Genomic DNA, 23594 nt, shown 5'->3' on the forward strand with positions numbered 1-23594 from the left:
TTTGTATATACTAACAACTTCCTGTCAAATGAAAGGCTGCTTAAGATATCCTTATAAAGGCAAAAACCTTTCTCTAATATGTCAGTCTTTGCAAGCTGGCCTTTAAATTAGGCTTTGATCTGTGTGAAATTCAGAAGTGATTGTCAGTGGCCTCTAGAAATGCATGGGCTTTGGAGAAATTTGGAACTAAGAACTAATGACTTTTTTGCAATACTATTTATCTATGTAAAAAGGTCCTCTGAGTCTGGTTTTAAAATCTGGTGATAAAAATAAAGTAGAAAAAATTTTAAGGCATTCAGTCAATTCTTAAACAGCCATTAGGGCCTGTGGTGAAATGGGGTTACTAACCCATTTATTTCTATTACATCTGAAAGTAACTTAAAGTGACCAAATCCAAGCTAAAATAAAGGCATTTACCCAGCAAAGATTTGTCACTTGGGTCAGGGGGCTTCACAAAAGAAAAACATTTAGCCAGCATACAAACAAAGAGATATTCAACATCTTCAGTGGTCAGGAAAAGGCAAAGTCCAAGCCAAAACAAAGACCATTTTATACACAGGCGACTGGCAAAAGTTTTAGGGTCTGATCATCTCAAGTATTAGAAATGGTGAGGACCAACAGGACCTCAATTCTGTTGGTGAGAGCAGGCATTCGTGCCATCTATTTGGAAAATAGTTTGACATCTTTTAGAGTTGAATGATCATGAACCCTTTACCCTAGCAATTCTGCTCCTGAGTGTATATACCTGAGAGAAACTTACATGTCATTAACAGGAGATAGGTACTTGAAAATGTGTAAGTGCTTTGTTTTCCATAGCAAAACACTGGCTGGCATGCAGCCCAAAGTCAATCAGCAGGACTGTGGAATAATAGATATTGTACATCAATCAAAAATAGTTGACTGCAGAGACATAAAATAACATAAATGAAAGTTAAAAGCGATAAACTTATACACACACATATAAGCGCATGTAGACACAAAAATACAACTTCAGAGGGAGTGGAGGTGTCCATGAGGAACACGGGATCACAGGATTCAGGGTAATATTTGCCACAGATCAGTTGAGTTTGGTGACTGGGATGGTGGAGACTGTGCACTTGGATGGAGCGTGGTGTCAAGGTTCTGGCTTTTGCTTTGGGAAGTACATCTCTGGGTGCTTATTACACTTATTAGAATTAAGTAACTGCAAAACTAGAGAGCAGGCTATGCCTTATTAGTGATAAGTGTGGTTGTGGTTGATTCCATTCTGTTCACCTAAAGTCTATTGTTGAAAAAGAAAAGCTTTTACTTCTGAAGTAAATTATATAAGAATTTTGTAGAGAATAGAAAGTGGTAGAAAGCACAGGATCATGACAAGTGTAAACTGTGACTCTGTCCCTTACTAACTGTCTGATCTTGGACAAGTTAGCTAACCTCTCAGTTTTCTCGTCTGAAAAAGGGGACCATATTGTGATTTTCTGAACTCGTGATGAGAATTTATGAGGCCCATACAGGTAAAATGGAACAAACTTAGCTTGGTGAAACAGGTTAAGCATTCAAAAAATACTGCCTGGTGATATTAGCAATCGTAGCAGCAGTTTCATACTGCCTGGACCGATTAGGCTAAATGCAGCTTCTTTATCTGGTTCTGTTCTAATTCACGAGTCTTTCCCCGCTAGTCGAGCCACAGCGCCTCGTTTTCGCTTCGCAAACCCTGGGTCAAGCAGGAGCGCAGATGGCACGGCACCTCTGCCGAAGGCAGGTTCTTCCCTCTCTGAACAGCAGAGCCTTCCTTCGGCTTCTCGCTACCACTGAATTGGCAGTTCCTGTATGAACGAAATTAGCTGAGAAAACTTCTGACTATATAAGGGGCTAGCAGATGCCTGCAATTTCTTATTTAGGCAACTTGGGCAATCAGAGACATGAGACGATAGGACGGATGATATGGCTTCGGAAATGTAAGTGTGGAGAATAGGTTTTCTGGTTGAAATGATTTCTTTCTGTAGGTTTACTTGTACTTCTTTACAAGAAATCTGAAAGCTCATGTAGGGAAAAAGTATATCTGTACCACATTTTTCTTCATGCCAATCAGAAACAATGTAGGTAGAGACTGCATTTTTCATCTAGTGAAAGAACTTTGATCTAAAGAGCTTAGTATAATCTATTCTTTAAAACAATACACCGATAGTAGAGTTATATAGTTATAATTATATGATTATATAAAATTACAAACAAAATTTCCATACTAAAATACTAATCCATGTACAAAATGGAATACTAATTTACATTTTAAAAATAGTTTGAAGTTCCCAGGTGAGGGAAAAAAGCAAAATTGAAAAGATATAAAAATTATATATATACGTATGTATATATATATATATATACATATATCAAAAATCACTGTCCTTGTAGTTGCTAGAGTTTTATCATTGCATTAAAAAATCCTGCATTAAGCTAAAGGATGACAGTTTGCCCTTTTTAAAACTGGTGAATAAAGGTCTTTTCGAACTGCAGTTAGAAAAATAAACCCTGTACTATTCCACTTGTTTATAAAATCCCCAGTTAAACTACTGCAAAAGAAATTTCAGGAGACCTGTGCCCTTCGCTCTGTGCAATTTCAGTTGAAAATTGCTGTCTGCTGGTGAAGGAATGGTGGAGCATGGGAGATGAACCCTGAGGCTGAATGGGGATGGGAGGATGCCCTAGTGTTCAGAAAGGGGGAAATGTGGAGACTCCTCAGTTCACAAAATGTGAAATTTGATATTGATAGTAACAAACTTCGCTGTAAATTATTATTGTGAGCCCATGGAAAGGGAGGAGGTAGGTGATCATTGAAGTCAGAGGGAAATGGACGTGAACTTCCCTGACAGACCTCAAGTCCGTTTGATAGGGCCGCAGAGCTGGAGGATTCAACAACTCATGGTCTGTTGATGGCTCTGCAGCCGGGTGGTGGGGCAAATCAGATGGAACCAAAAACTGGCTTGACAGGATGGAACAATGGGTTAAACCTAACAAGATCAAGTGTAAAAGGGAGATCTGTGAAGGCTGCCCTTAGCTAGTCCAGAAAAATTAGCAACACAAACACGGAAGGGGTGGGCGTGCTGGGAAGCCACCTGATAGTGTCTGAGAGCGCTGGTCTGGGGGCCGAGCGGGGCTGTGTTCATTCAGAGAGGGCACCTCTTCCTAATTTGCAAAAAGGTACCATTGAGCAGAGGGGTGAATGCTTGGAAAAAATACAAGTTAGGGGCTTTGATTAACTATGTACTCAGCAAGTTACTGCTATAGAGTTGGGGAGGGCATTTTTAAAGTGCCATGTTTAGAAGAAGGGTGCTCAGCACCCAAGCTGAGCCGGACATATTGCAGACAGAAAAGAAGGCAGTGGTAAGTGGAAGCACAGCTAGAAGAGAGGTGAGAACTCTGGAAACTGTGATCTCTGACGAACAGTGGAAAGAATAGTGTTTAGTATACAGAGAAGGAGACTTGGGGGCCATGATGGATTTCCCACCAGCACACTAAGAATAAGTGTGGGACGCAGGGCGTCAAGTCCAAAAGTAAATTGAAGAATTTGTTTTTAAAAATGACATTTGAAATATAAAAGAAAACAAATGTTTTTATTATGAAGAAATTTTCAACTACATTTTCCCCTTATTTTATAATTTTTTTAAAAAAATTCATAATTACATTATTTCCTGAAAGACAGGGAACACCACAATCTTTTTAATGCTTAGGGCTTCTGAAATCCTAACTGAGATCATTCAGAATGCAGGACTTCCCATCAAATCGACTTGTCCACAGATGGAATGGACAGTGTTCTGATGCAGTGGAGTTCCTCGTGTCCAGGGCAGCTAAGGCTGACAGCAGACCTGCTTCTTGGACGTGATCAAGAAACAATGGACCCTTTGGATAAAGCATAGGGCTCTGTGGCTTTTAAGGTCCCTGTCCATGCTGAGATCTTATGATTCTGAGAAAAAGCAGTTTCTCTTAAGAAAGAGGAAAACTGACGCCACCGATAGGATTGTCTGGTCTTTCACAAAGAACTCCAGAAATAGAGAAGTGTAATAGTTGTGATGCAAGAGTCTGGAATGTGCTCGATATTTCCTTCTTCCTTTTGAGTGTTTTACTAGTCGCTTCAGGAGTCCCCTGGAGTGTTAGGCCTGGCCTGTCAGCAGTTGAGCTTTGGGACCTAACACTGCAAACTGTGGGCTTTCATTTTAGTGAGGGCAAGGTAGCATTTAAAGGCTTGATTTCAATGCAAGCAAATCACCTTGCAACTTTTTTACAGCTGTAAACTTTTGAAAACTGCACCTGTCTTTACCATGTATACTCAGAGTAGCAAGTGGGCCATGGAGGATGGGGGAGTGATTCATATTTACCTTTTCAGCTAGAAAAACAGGGCGAAGCCTCTTCCTCCGTATATGCACTGGGTAGCTGCAACATCCTGTGTTTATTCTGTCAAAAGGAGATTATCATCCAGCGATGACTACCCTCTACTACCCCTTTGATTGGGCCTGGAGTTTATTTTGCAAAAATATCAAACACACATTTTTGATATATGTGTAGTACACATATATTTATTGTATATTCATATATTATCCATGTGTAGTAAATTGTCTAATGGAGAAGAATTTAATTTTCCTTGATCATGTCCTTATTCTATTTATTCTCATGGAGAGGTCAGAATAACTGATGAGATAGCAATGAAGAAAATAGGTAATGCCACCCAGAGCTTATACCATGCCCCAGATATGCTTCTTGCTCTATCAGCTACTTGACTCTTTTTTTTAAAAGATTTTATTTATTTATCTTTAGAGGGGAAGGGAAGGAGAGAGGGAGAGAAATATCAATGTATGGTTGCCTCTTGTGCGTCCCCTGCTGGGAACTGGCCTGCAACCCAGGCATGTGCCCTGACTGGGAATCAAACTGCAATCCTTTGGTTCTCAGGCCTGCACTTAATCCACTGAGCTACACCAACCAGGGATTCAGCTACTTGACTCTTAATCTCATTTGGGTTTATGCTGAAAACACAGGGAGAGGAAGGGCTGTGAGGCAAACTCACATGGAACCCCTTATCCTAGTGAAACAAGACAACATATACAGCAAAAGCAGCCTTGAAGGAAAAGAGAAATCACACAGGGCAGCCTGAAGACGTGCGTGAATGAATAGAGAGGCCACCACACCCACTTACTTTGGATAATTTGCATTGATTGCCTTTCCCTATAGTGGCCTTTTAAAAATATGGAAGTAGGGCCATGATGGGTTTGTGTCTGGAAACACTATTCTGATTTTGCATGAGTTATGATCAGAATTTCAGTGAATGGCCTGAACTCCTTGCTGTTGGCCAAAGATCAGGGAGAATAGAACTTCTCAGCAGGGATGACCTGGAAAACGCAGGGTCATTGGAACTTGCTGCATCAGTGGAGCAAAGTCAAAGTTGGGGGAACTTTGAGATGACTTGTCCCTCCCAAATCAGGGTGTGTTATATAATAGAGCAGCAGGGGAGGGTGGTGGTATGTTTGTCAGGCACTGCATTTTCCATTGTTGATTGGTCACTCTCTTAGAATTAACAATATTGCATGCCAGCTTGTGCCAAGCATATCAAAATATCACTGTGGAAGTGAAGTGAGTCATCGATATTTTGTACTGAAGGAACATACTGTTATGTAATGTGAACCTTGAACCTCATACCTTAATCTAAGTAGAGCTTTGGTAACAGAAGTCTGCCTGTAGGGCCACAGGCAGAGTTATACAACTTTGCTGCTTAAGCCTCTTTGCATGGGATTGCTTTGTTAACCCCAGGCATCCCTGTGGTTACCTTTTGGACTTGGACATCACATAGAGCTCTGGACAGCAAAGGTGTTTTATGTGACTTAGACTGTATGCTCTATCACTAATCAGTAGTCTTTTTAGTCATGGGCATGTTCCAATAAGAATTATTGAATGTGAAAAAGAAAGACCACATGAAGAAGCATTTGAGAGGGAAAAAGGAGAGAGACAGACAGACAGACAGAGAGAGGCTGAGAAAGAGAATAGGTGAGCAATTGCAGTGACAAAATAGAATCAGCACCAGGTGGTTCTCAGTTAACAGACTCGGTTAACAGATAAGGTCAGATGATTCAGTGTGATTTCTGTACCCTGGAGCCAAGATGCTCAGGGATCTAAGAGCATCCCAACATTTTCTTTATCAATTTGTGACAGACAAATCCTTTCCACTTAAGTAAACTGTGGTTGTTATACCTAAGGCTCTGAAAGGCAAGTCAGATTTCTTCCACTTAAGGGGATATGCCTCATGTTTGGTGTATTACTCTAGTTACAGACACCTTCACTTAAATTCCTTCCATGATCACATATTAGTCTGTGAAAACTTGCAGGAACCATCTATTATATGAAAAATTGCTCCTCCAAAGATGGGCAACTTTACCTGGAATTTAAGTTCCTGGCCAAAATACCTTTAAATGTATTTAAACCAGAAATACTAGAACTCCTATAGGTGGTTTGGAGGAAAAGGTATGGATTTGGAAGAAATGTTTGAAATACTTGAAAATGTAGTATAATCCATTAACTGCCAGCCTCAAATTTTATTTGGTCTTTCTCTGGACACAAACTTAATAAACTGTGGTAGACTTTAAGTGATCCCAGGTTGCATTCATTCTTGGTTAAGAAGGCCCTGCAATTCAGGGAGGGAAGGGAGAAACTCTAAGTCCTCTTTATATGACCCTCATGGTGGGAAAGGGCAAAGAGCCTGTTGCTCTTTGACATTTCAGGCAAAGTCAAAACCTCACAGTTAAGCTCTCACCCAGGCAGATAGAGGGTCCCTGGGAGCATAGAGGAAGAGGAAAGAAGAAAGGAGAAAGCATGGATAAGGTGGAAAGGGGGCAGTTTTCATAGAGCATCACTCTCAGTCTCCTCCACACCGTGGCATGATTACTATGAATTTCTTCACTATTGCTAGTCACAGCCAGGAGACTGTCAGGTCACCAAGTATTTGGGCCTGGACCAAAGACAAGATAGGGCGCTTCAGTGTGAAGACTCGCCTTCATGTATACAACTCTACATGGAACTCTCAAATCTCCATGCGAAGCATCAAAGGCAATAAATACATTTCTGTGGGGTGAACTTTAAATGAAAGGGTGCAGAGGGCTATCAGGCACTAATGTTCAATGACTGGCAAGCCCAAGGGGTAAGTGAGTGAATCTGTGAGTCTTCTTTCACTTCTCCTTTCCTTCCTCTCTCCATCAAACATGCAACCTGGCTATACCAATGGGCATCTGATAGTCATATATTTCTAGAATTCACTCCTCTCCCCCTCACCTCCCACTTCTCTGGTTGAGGTTCTCATCATCTCTTTAGACAGGTGCACCAAAAAATAGACATTGAACGTCTATCCCGGCTGGTACCCTATGGTAAATACACAGAGTTAAAAATGCCACCTGCATTTACAGAGCTTATATTTTTGCAAGGGAAACATAAAGTGAACAACCAATCACACAACTCCTTACTAATTAAAATGATGGCAAACGCAACAAAGGCTAAGTGTAGGGTTCTGGGAGCACATAAAGGGCCCTAAGGAAGGCTTCCTGAGAAACTAATGTGTGAGCCAGCTATGAAGGATTGGCAAGAATTACCCTGGTCCAGAGGGAAGCTCCAGACGTGGGGAAGAGCCTTAAAGATGAAGGAACACGGGAAGGCTAAGGATGCCAAGAGGTGCTGACCTAAAGAAAGAGGTGGGAAGAGGCAAGATGGATGAAGGTGGCAAACCAGAGCCCAGATAACCTGAAAGTTAGAAAAAGACTTTTTGGTTTCTTCTTGGATGATAGTCACTCATCCTTTGAAGGTCAGTTCATGGGTCTTTCCCTCCAGGCACCTTTCCTTGATGCTTCCTCTCTGTCCCCAAGTCCTCTCCCTGGGTGTCTATGATCTACCACCACACACAGTATAGTGCAATTTCTCTTTATGTGTCTCAACTGTGTAGTTGATGGTGAGCTTCTTGAGGTCAGGAACCATGTATTATTCATCTGTACATAACTCATATTAAAGCTTTTCCGATACTCCAGTGGGAAGAGATGTTTTGGTGCCAGTAAACACATCTCTATAGTCTAGGAACAAAATTTGTGAAAAATAGGAGGAATAATCTTCGGCATTCAGAGTTGTTTTTCTTTTAATTTTTAAAGTTGGTTTTCAAGACAGTGTGCCCAGGTATTCAGAATTTGTTTGTTTTTAAGAAAATATTTATGGGTATTCAGAATTAAATAGGACACCATTTTAAAACCATAATCACTCCCCACCTTCCCCAACATACAAGAGTATCTAGTAATAAGAGAAAAGGAATCTTTATGAGTATTTAGTAAATTAGGGAATCTCTTTTAAATCATGTAACTAAAAATTGTGTATGAAAGACAGTAGGTACTAGACAAGACCAGGGAAGACAAACACTCGAGGAGCCCTGGGTTTTCTGAGTGCAGTAGGAAGGGGCCTGATTCCACAACAAGGCGTTTCCGGGCCCCAGGCCATGAAGTTCATTGGTCATATTAGCCTCTGGGAACAAATTATAATTAGAGATTACTTTTCTTCTTAAAACTTCAGAAACACATGATGCCTATGTCTACCAGGGTTCCATAAAACTAAAAATGTAACAGTTTGAAAGTTATATAATCCTTTAAAATATTAAAGTGATTTTTGAGACCCTGTAACTGTTGGCTAATATCCACTTCATTCTGATTATATGAAAGGCCCTGATTTGGCTCTAATGAGGCAGGTTAATTATTAAATGTGTGATTTTTCTTCAAAAACTTGTTCCAAATATCTTATGAGCTTTCCAGAAGTCTTGGAATTAATATCATCCCCCACCCCACTCATGTTCACTCTGGTAAGCAAAAGCATACAAAACCATGCCCCTAACTTTAAACCTGGACTTGTCAAATAGCCTTTAGTTCCCCTTATTTCTCTCTCTCTCTTTCTGTTTTTTTCTGCAGTCTCCAGGTGAATCAATCAATGAATGAATATAAAAGCTAAGCATTCAAATGTAGGCCTATTTTGAGCAAAGCCAGATGAGAAGCAGGTGCTACCTTTGCAGGTATAGAACCCTTTCTGTTCCTGTTGTCATCTCGTTGGTGCTACAGCTGAGTTGGAGCAAGAGCTGGAGGCTTGCTGAGTTGCCCACTCCCGGGGGGACTCGGTGGGAAGATGCACCTACCAGGACCAGGCCTCAGAAACCCTGTGTAGTGACCCGTGTTCAGTGTGCGATTTTACTGCAGGAAGCAGCAGTGTTTTCTATGCAATGCAATTTCTGCCTACTAGGCATTTATGATTTAGTCTTTTAAAACAAAATATATCAAGTCCACAAAATACACGATGATTAACAAGATAATTCTTTCTTCCAAAATCTTTAAGAGTCATTTACAATGTGACTGAGGTAGCCAAATAACTGAGCAACTCAATTATCTTTGCCCATGAGGAAAAAATCAATAGCTAATCTTCAAATATATTTTCAGCAGTGCTGCAGACTTAACAATATACATACTAATAAGCAGAGAAATACAAGAGAATGCTAACTACAGGGAAGAGAGATGGAGGAAAGGTCACTGGTGGGTTCTCTACAAACTGAGCAGGCAGCTCTAGCACTTATTTCTATTGGGCAAGAGTGCTTTTTGTTAAATCCTTGAACACACACACACACATACACACACAAGCTCATACTCTTCTGAGTGTTGACATAGATGCTCAGTGGCTTCCCAAGAACACAGTTGAGCCAGAGAAGAGAGCCACTGGGCTCACTCAGAGCTTGTGGGTAATGTATCCTGATGAACAAACAGCCTGCAGTGCTCTGGGCCCCCAGGCTGCCCCTGTTGTGCCCCAGGCAGCCTGTCTTCTCTCTGGCTTGCATTCCTGTTTGCATCCTTCTCCTGTTATAGAAGAACGTACCTGCATATTTCTTTGGTTATTAAATTAACTTGATACTTTTAAAGGTTTCAACAAATTTGGACAAGCACACTGGTGGACCCTGTGCACTTTGTACTTACCATATTTTTCAGACCATAAGACACACCTAGGGTTTAGAGGAGGAGAACAGGAAAAAAAATTTGAAGCAAAAATGTGGTAACGTATTTAATAACATAAATAACACAATATTTCACCAATATAAATGTAAACAGAACTCAACAGCAGCATTAAACACCATCATTTCTCCCAAATTTGGTGGGGGGGGGCAGGAAAGTGCATCTTATAGTCCAAAAAGTATGGTACTTAGGTACTGTGCTGTGCTGGTCATGTGACTATGTCCTGGGACCACAGGCAGGGAAACTGTCCCCTTGCAGCAGGCGCACATCTGAGTAACCTAACCATTTTATCTACACCAACATTTTGTTTGAAAGACAGCTGGTTATACATGTAAGTATGTTGTCTCATGTGAAACTCAACAATATTTTCAATTTCCGATTCTTCAGAAATGATGTATATGTATACAGTCTTGCAAGAAGTGGTTTCTCAGCTAGATTTATTTTCAATTTATTTCACATACAGAGTAATGCACATTTTAATATGTACCTTTCGAAGATATGTTTCAGGGATGGCAAAAAATAGCGGTAAACTTTCCCTCTTAGGATGGGTTGCTGTGCTTCCGGTGTCTGCAGATACCCCAACGCTGAAGTTCCTTCTGAAATTATTTTTAAATTGCTTGAATCCTCAACTTCCCACCCTCCCTTGTATGGCAAGTTCTTTATGATACTGCTTCAAAGGAAATTCTGGCTGTGATGCGACATGAATTTGTGAGTGTGTGAGCAAAGGAAAGGGGTGCACAAACATGACAGAGACCACTCAGCTTAAACGATCTCATTTGCTCAGGAAACACTCTTTCTCAATCAATCTCTTTCTCTCCCAAGTGCAATGAATTAATCTTCCCTGTTCTTCAATGCACTTGGTGAAACCTGTGTTATACTGACTCTCGTGTTCAGATTTGAGATGTGGTTCTGCATGTGCGTGTCTTTGTAGCTCACTTACTAACAGCGATTCCTTGGAAAGTTTCGTGCCCAGGCTTGCGCCTCCCTCTCCATCCGCAGGATCCTCAGCCAGCCTGCATAGCAGATGCTCAGCTGTTATCGCTTCCCTGGAAGACATTTAGAGAAAACCTGCTGCTAGAGAAGACAATTTCGTTTTCTTTCTCCGTGAGGAACTATGTTCAGGAGACTGACATCAGAGCCACTCTGGGGAGCCTTTCTGCATTTTGAAACATTGTAACGTTCATCATGTAAATTAAAGAGCACCGTGGCATCAGTCCTTCCGCTGCGGTGGCTGAGAGCACATCCCAGGGGCATCTGATCTCTTTTCTAACCTCATGAAGAGGCTCATCTCACAGACACGCGACAGACACAGTCGCTGGACTCTGCAGCTGCCACGACCCCAGCACACTATTTACTGCAGCTGCAGACGGTGTGAGTGGAGGTCAAGGTGGGGGTGGGGCTGGAGACGGAGAAGGAGGCGAGGAGGAATTCGGCCAAAGTATTAATATTTATACACCAAATCTTTCATTGCTGTATTGGGTAAAGCTATTGGGAACGGTTCCGGAAAATCTAGTTTATGAAATGGCTGCGTGAAACGCTCCATGGTAGACAAACAAATTTCATATATTGAACTGGCTTTAAAAAGCAATGTTTGGGAAATTGTGCCATTATTTTTAGGAGAATGTCAATGGTGAATTGAAGTGTGGGGATAGTTTCTGATCTGAACAACGTGACCCGACATCAGGAATGTGTGCTGCCAGCTGTGGCTAAACAAAGGCCACCCGAGATCAGGCGAGACGTCCCCTTGTGAGTGGAGCCCAGCGGCAAGAAAACTTTGAGCCAACCTCTTTCTTGACTCTGGTCAGAACCCACTGTGGAGTCCTTTGGCACTTCTGTTCCTCACGTGAGCAGCATTATGGGTCATCTCGATTCCTTGCCCCCCAAATGGCCATCCCCTGGAGTCTTTAAGTAAAACAGGTGACACAGTTATTCTAGGCCACACCAGTATCTCCTGGGGAAGCTTAAAGCCACATGCACTTGTGCCTGAGCCCTATCCCAGGAGTTCAGATTAATTGGTGCAGGTAGGGCCCGGTCTTCTGTATTTTGTAAGAGGGATTCGGGTGATGCAACAGAGCTAAGGTTAGGAACCACTATGCGGAAGTATTAAGAAGAGCACAAAGCTTAGCAGCTCCGCTGCAGCTGAGCAGGACTCCTGCAGCAGCCGCTGGAGTCACCCCAACAGCAGCGGCAGCAATAAAAGAGGAGCCAGCCACCTTTGGCTGGGAGAACGCCAGGAAAGGCAGATGGCCTGCTGATATCTTCGGCTGTCCTTGGCACTGGCCAGAAGCATGGAATCGCTCTTTGGAGGGCCAGCAGGTCAGCGCTCAGACACTCAATGCACGCCGTGTTCCTAGCTGAGGACTGGGCGTGCGGAGTAACAAGACTCTGTCTCTGCGTTTGAGTTGGGGACGTGGACGTTACAGGCGCGTGAGCAAAGGTGAACAGAGTACAACAGAGATACGAAGGAGGGGGTCTCATTCCACGTGGGGTGCGATTTGTGTGACAGGAAAGTGAAACTATCATCATGATCGTTGAGTCCGTGGGGTGACTTGGGGGTTGGGGGGAGAGTGCTTCCAAGTGGTGGTGGCGGCAGCCATGGGAGTTAATGCAAAGGCAGGAAGAAAGCCTGCTGTGGTTCGAGAGCGCTAAGCCTGAGCGCAAGGAGAATGAAGTGGGTCCGGGCCACGTAGGAGAGGGCCTGAGTGTCCCCTTAATGTGCATCAGCTTTCCCCATAGCCCTGCAGGCAGTCAACGAGTTTGGGGAGGGAGTCACGTGGTCAGGGTTTGTTGGGGGGGGGGAATCATTCTGACGCCTGGTTTGCATTGGGAGGGACCCTGAGAGGAGGGGCGGAGGCAGCTGCAATTGTCCAAATGAGAGAGGCAGAGCATCTGAATAAAAGCAGGAACTGCAGGACGGAGAGAAGAGACGGGTCAGAGAGGAGACAGTGCGTTTTTCTTCCTAAGTGGCTTATCAATGCCTCCCATTGTCTTGGTCACCTGAGAGCCTGCAGGTGTAAGTACACTTAAGCCAATAAGCAAGAAGTGGCAAAATGCTGTCTCTTGGCATTTAATGATCTTAATGGTCATGAGCTAATCACTAAAAATGTATGTATAACACAATCCTTACTATCCTCCAAGTTGTATCCGGGATGTTATAATAGGTCCTAAATTACACAGTCTCGTAGATTAAAGAATACTATCCCCAGTCTTTGGAAAGCACACCTAGATTGAATGAGAGGTAAGATGAGGCCAGTTAGAATTAGATGTTTCCTAAAGAAATACGCGCAGGATGTGTAGATTACTTCTGCTGCTCTACCTGTGCAGGTGGGGGGTTGTGACAGGCAGCAGTGAGGGGCGTGGGGAGGAAGAGACCGTGTGGGAAGGTGACAAGAAGAGCTTTGCAAGGAACTCCCAGTCTTCCTCTCACTTTCGGGTTCCATCCAGATGCTGGGGTTCCTGGTCTTACTCATCCCCAGTCCCAGCAGGTCTTCCAGCTGGCAGGCGGGAGGGGGGGGGCGGTGCAAAGAGGCACCTAGGGTCCCTGCGGTGCTCACGCCTGGACTGGGCTGGCCTGGATCTGGCTGCTGTGGTTGTTAGCAAACCTCAGCTCCTCTGCAGAGCTCCAGGGCTCCTACCTTTGCCCCCCACCGCCCGGACCCCTAGGCATTGCCAGCACAGAGTAACAGTAGCCACCCTTTAGAACATCCCGGGATCTGAAACACTGTCAGGTATAAAGAAAACCATGGCTTGACTCTGAGCTGTTATTTCCTATCCTGGGGAAGTAGCAGTCAAGATTTTATCAGCTGGATATCATTTCAGGGAAATCTTTCAATTTCCCAGGAGAAGAGGCTGTAGGGGAAAAAAATCCTGGAGGGTGTATAGGGTAGCTCTCATTTAGAAGATAAAAGCCAGCCTGCTCAGTGAAAAATAGCACATTCTTAGGACTGGTAGGGACAGCGCAGGATTTGTTCAGTGGCCGTGAAAGGATGCGTTATCCTGGTGATGTCATTCAGGGCAGGGGAAGTGGCAGGGATGGGGAATTGGGCACAGACCTGGGAACCCGAGAGGGCAGACTCTTACTGGACAACCAATTCATTGCATTAAACCACAGCCTCACTTTCTCTGCTTGTAAAAGTCATGCGGCGCTTGCTCAGGGATAAACTCATAAAGTTCTTTGGTGCCTCATAGAATATAGAATTAGAAATAGAAAATTTCTCCCACCCCTTAACTTTTAGGAGTTTATACCTCCCTTTGAAAATTAGAAATAGTTGGGTAAAGAAGAGGTGTGACTCTGTTACTTCTCTTTACCGACAACGTTAACTTTTCTCTAAGGAGCTGGGCAGGTTACGCTGTTTATTTGCCTCCCAAATACAGTCTCCAAGCAGAACATGCAAATTGTTAGACTACATTCATTACATTGTTGGAAATTTCCAGCCAACCCACTGCTCAGTAACCTGAGTAGGTTCTCAATTTCCTGCACTTGCACCACACCGTGAATACAGTTCTAATGAGGAAATGGATGTAACAATTCTTTCGTTTGATGATACCGAAAGCTGATTTTTGACTTCCTTTGTGAGAGAAAATATTTTATAACACAGTGGAAACAAGCGATAACGGCATTGAGGGGGACGAGCTGGACACACAGAATTTGGACTTCCTGTTTTCAGGGAGGGCATAGAGAAGGGGTCGGGTGCTATGATTTGTCACGATGACCTGACTTGATTTGCAATATGACCGCATCCGTGGCAGTTCCAAAACTGGTTTCCGGCACTTTGCATCAATAGAATAACTCCAGGATCTTGAAGAAAACTTTATTTGTTATCTAAGACAGGACGAGTGAGAGAATGTGAGTACCCCTAAGCTAAGTATGTTCATGGTAACAAATGACTTGGCTCATTGCAGCGTTGGTGGCAATAGGAAAAATTGGACACAATTTAAATGTTTAAAATAAACTTAAAACAATGGTGTATTCATTTTAAACAAATGTTATGCAGTGTTTAACAACTGAGGAAAGTTGAGGTATTGACTTGGGAAAATGTCCATGTTGTAGGAAGTGGGAATAATTATAGAACGATATGTAATTCATAATTCCATCTTGATGAAAACACTCAGTCCACATAGGCTGTATGTTAGCACACACCTGCACACGACATACATGTAGGACAAGGTGTGGCAGCGTGTGCACATGTGTAGTGATGGGCGAATAACTGGAAGTGGAACATGGGAGGGACATTATAAGTCTTCCTTTTTGTGCCACTGTAGAAGAAAGAGAGAGAGAAAGTCTAATACTTTTATAATAGAAAACAGATATTACCAACACAATAGAGGGTTTTCATCCAAATAAAGGGGGTATATTTTAAAATCACTATCGAGTTATTATTTTTTAAGGCCACTATGAAAACATAAATGTTTCTGAGCCAGACCAGAGTACCTGGCATTTATGACTTGATGCTTTTAAGATCTTTGTGCTTATAGTTCCAACTGTTGTTATTCATTTAAGAAACACTCAATACCTTCTGTGAGTGGTCCAGAGAATGAAGCTGGGTATTTGGACACTTCAGAGTGACTGTCCTTAGGTGTCAGTAACTTACAGACTGTTGGATTTGAAGCTGGTTATCATTGCCTCAGTGTAAGTATTTTGACAATAGCCTATGTGCACCAATAACACTTTGCAGAAAAAAAAACAGTAACAGGTGCAGCCAAAAGACAGGCAAGTTTCTTGATACAATTTATCATGTGCATCTTGACTTTTCTAAACATGTATTACTACTACTACTACTACTACTACTACTACTAGCTATTGCTGTGTAGTCGGTTGCTAAGGATAACCTAGGGTAATGAAAATCTTTTGAAATACAGTAAGAAATCTACCCAGATGAGTTCAGGAGTCCTGCAAGAGGTTCTCTGACCAAGACCTCCACTTCTCGGAGATGCTGCAGTTTGGTGCCCTGTGGTGATCTTTCCCTGAGAAGGGTGACAGGAAAACAAGGAGCCAGGAACGCCGATTCAGTGATAAGCAGTGCAAATAAACCCCTGACTCTGCCACACACCCACACAGATGGAAGGGACATTAGCCCTTGCTAATTTAGGAAGGATGAATAATGCCTGCAGCCATCCAAAGCCAGAGGACAGGGCATTGAAATCAGGAAGAGAAGTATGCCTCTGTCATCAAATGGAATACAGATTATTGGAAATTAATTCAATAATACTATGTAAATGGCTGCAAAGAAAAAATTTAATTTGAATTCACTAACTCAAAATAAAATACATTGATACCCCCTGATAGATACTTTTTAAGTTTACTAGTTTTGAGATGTTCATTTTGCATAGATTTACGAACATATGATAAACATAATGTTCTGATAGATATGGGCTTAATTCCTCTCTCTCCTTTTCTCTCTCTCCTTGGAGTAAATCACTTTATCTCAGTTGCCCTAAAAAAGAATTTTTAATCTGTGTAAACACTAGTGTTCATATCCTTGTCTGAAACCAAGTGGAGGCCTGGCATTTTAAAAATACTTAGTGATTGAACCTTTCTCCTTATGTAATTTCAGTTCATCAGCACCGAAGAGTGCAAGGCAAGATATTAAACACTAGCATTTTATTCAGCATTAAATCCTCTTTTATAATAGACATGAATGTTCTCTTTCATGGCTTTCATGATCAGATTTGCAGGCTCTTGCTCCCTATAATTGTTTAATAAAATTTAAAAGCATAGCACATTTAAATGTAGAAAATACCCACTGTGTTTCTCCTGGCTGTTGAGTTATAAAGCCTTACCTCTGACTTATATCACATGTGCTCCTCAGCATTCTCATATTATTGATGAAAGAAGAGTAATGGAAACTCAAACCAGAAGATATAATGACGCAGAGACAGACCAGTAGCTGCTTGAAGACACACAGCACTATACACATAGTAAGAGCTCAATACGTGCAGAATAAATGGTAAGAGTCTGGGGATTTGAGTCCTGTAGGGTGTGTACTCAATTGCACTAGGCTCAGTAAGGCTGCAAGAGAAATAAAATTTCTCTTTCTGGGAGCCGGTTCTGGGGAACAACATTACTTCTGCAGCAAAGAGCAGTGGCTGCCTGCGCTGACTACTGGTGACATCCCACTGGACAAGATTCCAGAAACCTGCCCCAGGGATTGAGCTGTGTTAGATTCTGATGTGCCTGGTCAGACTCCTGGGGGAAAGAAGTCTATAAATTGTATACCATTACATGGTGTGCCAAGGATCAGAATTTTGATTCCATGTGGCTGTTTTTATAAGAATTATTTCTAGAAACACAGAAGTGAATTATTTAATATATTTCAAGTGAAAGTCTTTGGAGAAGCAGGAAGAGTTAAACAGTTGAACCCAATTAAAATTCTTTCAGGAAATAAAGTCAAACTCCTTAGATTAATGAGCAAACAACAAAATTAAATGCTTCAAAGGCTGACTCCTATGTGTTTGTAAATATACCAGGGGAGACCCCCCTAAAACCCAGAATTATCTTCTGGAGGGACCCTTGTAGTATAGACTTTCCCCACTAGGTGAGTGTTCTAGGAACCCATCTTTATTAGTGGACCAGCAGGTGTTGTTGTGAGAGGCTGTGTTCAGCTTCAGTGAATTTTTTTTAAGACTCTTTCAATGTATTTACCTGTTTTATGATGGGGATGGGTGATTTATGAGTCCACACCGCACTGAATGTTCAGCAGTTTTTGACCAAACGTGGCATGACCCCCATACCTTACCTTCTCTATCCACCTGATCTCACTCTGAGTGACATTTTTTTTGTCTCCCTAGATAAAAAAATTCCTCAAAGGGAAATGTTTTTGCTAATGTGGAAGAGGTGAAATGAAAAACAGCAGAAGAATTAAAAGGTGTCAAAATTGATGAGTTCAGAGACTGTTTTGAGCAGTGGAGAAAACATCTCGATAGGTGCATTACATCACATGGAGAGTACTTTGAAGGTGACTGCAGTTTAAACATGTAAGAATAAATACAAAATTTTATATAAATACACAATTTTTAATAAATAAGTTTGATATTGAGGGGTCCCCCATCATACATTTTCTTTCTGCATATTTGAAAAAGTGGCTTTCCTCATTTGATTAGTGGAACTCTTGAGCCCTTACTTGACAGGTACCACATTGGGTTCAGGGTTACAAAGATGGGTAAGAAAGTCTCTGTTCTTGAGCTTACACATTTGTCAGGGTTACCATTAAATAATTTTATCAATTTATGATAAATTATTTAATCAAATGCTATGTTCCAGGCAAGTAAAGTTTTATAAAGTGACTATGACGTAGGCATTCTCCCCAGGATGTTTAATATAAAAAGAGAGAAATTTTTCTGACTATATTCATAATACAGTATAATCCATACCACAGTTCAGGTCAAGTTGCTGGAAGGAGAGAGAAAATAATTCACCTTAAATTACAAGAATTTTTTATTTCCAAAAGCAAAATTCTTTCCTAGTCCAGCATGTGTAAAATTTTCAGATAAAAAATATTTTAAAAAAATTGGCTAAGTGCCCATCAGTAAATGAGTGGGTCCAAAAACTGTGATCTATTTACACAATGGGGTACTACACAGCAGAAAGCAAGAAGGAGCTCCCACCATTTGCAGCGGCATAAATAGAACTGGAGAGCATTATGTTAGGTGAAATAAGCCAGGAGGTGAAAGACAAATGCCATATGACTCACCTATAAGTGGAACCTAATCAACAAAACAAACAAATGAGCAAAATAGAACCAGAGACTTGGAAATAAAGGACAAACTGACAGTGACCAGAGGAATGGGGGTAGGGATACAATGGGGAATGAAGGGGAAGGGGCAAGCCAAGGAACACAAATAGAGGACTTGTGGACACAGACGGTGTGGTGGGATTGACTGTAGGGGGGGTCAACGGGCAGGGTAGGGGTGAGCATTGGGAGAAAAGGTGGGACAACTGTGACCGAACAGCAGTCAATTGAAAAAAATAAAATAAATTGTCTTTTAATGAAGTTTCACTTGTGAGAAAATATGGGAATTCTTTGAAGGCCAGGTAAAACATCTACAGACAGTATAGAAACTACATTTTGTGAGGTTAACGGCATAATGTTACATTTTTTAAATACACATGGGACATTTCTGCTGAGTGATCGGATATATTTGGCTTTAAGGAAGAGCTCACAAATTTTGGAAAGATTGGTAACATACTTATTCCATTTTCTTACTATAATGCCATAAATAGGAGGTCTGTCCAGAAAGTATCCAACCATGCAGTATGAAAAAGAGACATTTATTGAAGAAGATAAAAGATACAGGAAACATTGTACATAGGACAATGACGCCTTAGTCCCCTTTAAAGTAGTCACCTTGGGACCTCACACAGTTCTCCGAGCATTTCTTCCACTGTTCAAAACAGTCTGCAAAATCCTTCGTTGGAGTAGCCATCATCTGCGCCATTGTATTTTTCTGAATCTCACTGATGGTCTGAAATCTCTTTGCGTTCAAAGGTGATTTTAGTTTTGGGAAAAGCCAGAAGTCACAGGGTGCCAAACCCGGTTCATCAGCAGTGATTTGAACCCAGTCAACAGCAACTTGCAGCCCATTGTTCCTTCTGCTCTGGTAGCACAAGCTGCTGAATGACTGTTGCCACAACACCTTTCATGCCAAGATCCTGAGTCAATATCTCAGACACAGTACTTTTCGGAATCCCCAGATCAGCTTCTAGTTCTAGCACTGTCAGTCGCCGATCTTTGTTGTTTGCAGCCTGAACACGCAGAACATTTACACGCAGAGCATTCTCAAATGTTGTTTGTTGCAGGCCTTTCAGAACATGGATCACTTTCAACAGATTCTTGACCATCTTTGAAGCATTTGTGCCACACTTTTATTTCTGCTGCACTCACTGCATCATCCTTGAAAGTCTTCTGAATCATCCGAATAGTTTCTGCAGAGGAATGTTCAAGCTTAACATAAAATTTGATGCAGATTTGTTGCTCTACTCCCTCAGTCATTTTGAATGTGATGGCCACACACTACACATGTTCACTCAGTGGTGTCTACTGCTCCCACTGACTAGTACAGTGAGGTTGTCAGTGTTCATACATGCGCATTCCAGTCCATTCTCCTTGGCTGCCAGGTTGCACTGATGTGGTGCAAACCAGTCTCGTGATATTAACGAGATAATGGCTGGACTTTTTCCACACAGATCTTGCAAATCATTGAACATGTTCTACACATTTATAACATTTAGAATATATTTTGAAATCAATCAAAAAGAATTAATGGAAATTAGAAAATTCTTAGAAATAAAGAATAACCAAAATGCTATATATCAAAACTGGTGGGATGTAGATAAAACTGCTAAGAGATAAATTTACACCCTTACATTTAATAAATTTAAAAATTTAAATTTATTAAGAATAAGTTTAAGAATTAGGAATAAATTTCATTCTTACATTAAAAAAAGGCAAAATATGAGCTAAAGATTCAATTCAAGAAGTCAGGTGGAAAAACTAACTTACTGAATAACCCAAAGAAAGTTGAAGAGGCAGAATTGGCTGAAAAAGAAATTAAAGATACAGATAAAAATATGTAAAAATGTATTAAAAAATAAAAATTGTAGCTTGTTAGGATTTATCAAGAAGAAGTAGAGAGTCATAAATCAGCAATATTAGCAATTTAAAGGGAGAATATTACTACAATATAGCATTAAGAGATTAGATAAGTGAGAGAAAAGAAGTATATGACAATTAACTAAAAACTTAGGAGAAATAGATATGTTTCTAGGAGAATAAAAATGTTCAGAATGGACTCAAAAATTAAGACAAAACTTGATTTGTGCTCTAACCATTAAAAATTAAAAGTCTGCACATTAGCAAAATCCTGGGCCCAGACTATTTTTATAGAGGAGTTCAAGGTATTGGAGATTCCAAACTTGAACTCTTTTAGGGAAGAGGAAAAGATGGCACACTGTACATCTCTCATAGCCTGGATACCAAAACCAGACGAGGACAGTATGAGGAGCCACACTTATTTTAAAAATTATTGAACACAGAGGCAAAATTCTGAAACAAAATACCAGTAAGCAAAATTTAGTTATTGATTAGAAGAACATTCCAGGTAATCTAATAAACAGAAAGCCAACTTGGTTAGCAGGTTAGGGGGTGTGGGAGGTGGGCAAGACCAATGATTATTTCTATAATAATAGAAAAAGTTTTAAGTTATTTCTATACTAATAAAAAATTTTTGACAAAATCACATGCCCATTCATAATTTAACAAATAAGCAAATAAAACTGCTTACAACAGAAAAATGATTACTACTTTAAACCAATAAAAATGAATCGAAAATATTTATTTTTCAGAGACCTGGCAATTAGCCAAAAATGAGATTTCTTTCTCAATAGGAGAGTGAGGAAAGATTATTAATAGTTACAGCATTCCCCCCATTACATATATAAATATGTGTGTGTTTGTAAAAATATAAACATATACAACCACACAGAGCTTTCTAATATAGTAGTGAAGAACATGAGCTCTGGAAGAAGATGGCTAAATTAAAATCCTGAAATTGTTTGATTTGGGGCCAGTTTCCTACATTCCCTGGGCCTCAGTTTTCTCATCTGTAAAGTGGGTCGGGAAAATACCTCACTGTGTTGTTGTGAGTATTCAGTAAATAAATGCATGTGACACATACAAGAAAATGCCTAGCAGATTGTAAGCACTCAAGAAATATTAGTAGCTCTGGTGACTTTTTTTTGGTGGGGGGCGTTGGGGGTGGTACAAGATGTTAACATGAAAACCTCTGAGCAGAAGACTCATGGATGGTTTTCAAGTTCTTAACATTTTTCCTATATTTTCAAAAAGTTTTTTACATTTTGCTTTGATAAAACCATCTATTTTAAACATCCCCCTGACACATACAGAGTTCACATGCACCCCACAAAAGCCGAAGCCCTTTGATCTGAGGGGGCTCATTCCCTTCTCGGGAAGGCTGGGGTGTGGCGGGACATTGCCTCTCTCCTGCAAGCTCTGCTGTCGGCCCCGGAGGACTCCCACGCGTGCTGCCTCTCCCGAGGCCAGGCGGTGGAAGCCCTGACGCTAATCACACGTTTCACCCCATAGCAGCCTCGCTGTGGGCAATGGTGACTCCAGAGACAAAGAAGGGCTCCTTCTGATCACACTGAGACAAAGAGGCATCAGAAACAGTCACCAAACTTCCTAACTGAGGATGTTCAGACCCCGCCTCTGAAGGCAGTGACTTGGCAGGTCAGAGTGGGGCCCATAGGCTGGCGGTGCTGATGAGCGCCTGGATCGTGAACGGCTGCTTTCCTCCGTGTTCACTCAGCCCCTTCTCCTGTCCTGACACAGGCAGCCCTGAGCTGGTGCATTTTGAAGACAGGCACAAGTTCCCCATTCATTTTAAACATATAGATTATACCCACTCACTCACTCAAAAAAGCCTACTGGCTGAATTGTTCAGGAAATGCTCTAGATTAGAAAAAGAGGACACAAAGGAGAAAGTAACAATGTTCCTTATACTCAGAAGTTTAAATTTCTATTTAGGAAGATTAACAAACACATAAGATAATTTCAGACTATAAGTGCTCTGAAAAGAGGAAATAAATAGAGCGATGTGACAGTAATGTGGGAGTGGCCTTCAGACAGGGGCACAGGGACAGCTCTGCTAAGCAGGTGATACCACGATGGAGACTTTGAGATGAGAGGGACAGTCACGCTCAGAACAGAAGTGAATGTTCTCCAGGCAGAGGCCACAGCCCATGTTCTGCTTTGGGAAGAGCTGGGCCCATTAAGGCTTAGCGTGTCTGGAGTACTACGTGCACGAGACAGAGTGGCAGAGAGAAGATGCTGGAAAGGTAGATGCATGGGGACTTGTCGTCCAGGCCAAGAAGTTTAGATTTTATTCTAAGTTCAGAAGAAAACCACAGAGGCTTTGCAATGGGGCTGCGGGGAGGTGGTATCAGAAACGGATGTTTTTGAAGATGACGCTGGTTTCTGTCTGAAGAGTGGTGCTGGGAAACAACAGCAGAAGCTACTGTCAGGCGGGAGGCGATGGTGGCTTGGACTTGGGGTAGCGGATGAGACGGTGGGAGGTGACTAAGTTGAGGCCTCTTTGGGAGTAGAGGCAGCAAAGATATTTGTGGCAGACTTATCTGTTCTGATTGGCTGGCTATGCGACAGATGTAGATCAGGCCATTGGGTCAAAAGCCACTGCAGTGACTCCCTCCCGTGAAGGTACATGGTGAGAATGCTGACTAATCTCACAGGTTCAAAGTACAAGTCTCCATCTGTCCTTCTAAACCCGTGGAATAGTTATACTGCGCCTGTCATAAATACCCTACTGCCTTATAGGGCGAGATGCTGTTTATGCCCAGGGGTCATTTTCAGCTGCTAAACTCCATATTCTGGGGTACACTTAGGACTCACATGACCACCTTCTATGTCAGAGGCAGAGCAAGTCTAGACTTCACCAGTCCCAAGAGGTCTGCTCTGGATGTGGGGCAGGACCCAGAGTCTATGCGGCATCTGTGACAGTTCTGAAAAAGCATGGGGAAGTCCTGACCTC

The sequence above is a fragment of the Artibeus jamaicensis genome, unplaced genomic scaffold (assembly GCF_021234435.1).
Source record: "Artibeus jamaicensis isolate MK-2021 breed Jamaican fruit bat unplaced genomic scaffold, CSHL_Jam_final contig_387, whole genome shotgun sequence".
Taxonomy (NCBI): domain Eukaryota; kingdom Metazoa; phylum Chordata; class Mammalia; order Chiroptera; family Phyllostomidae; genus Artibeus; species Artibeus jamaicensis.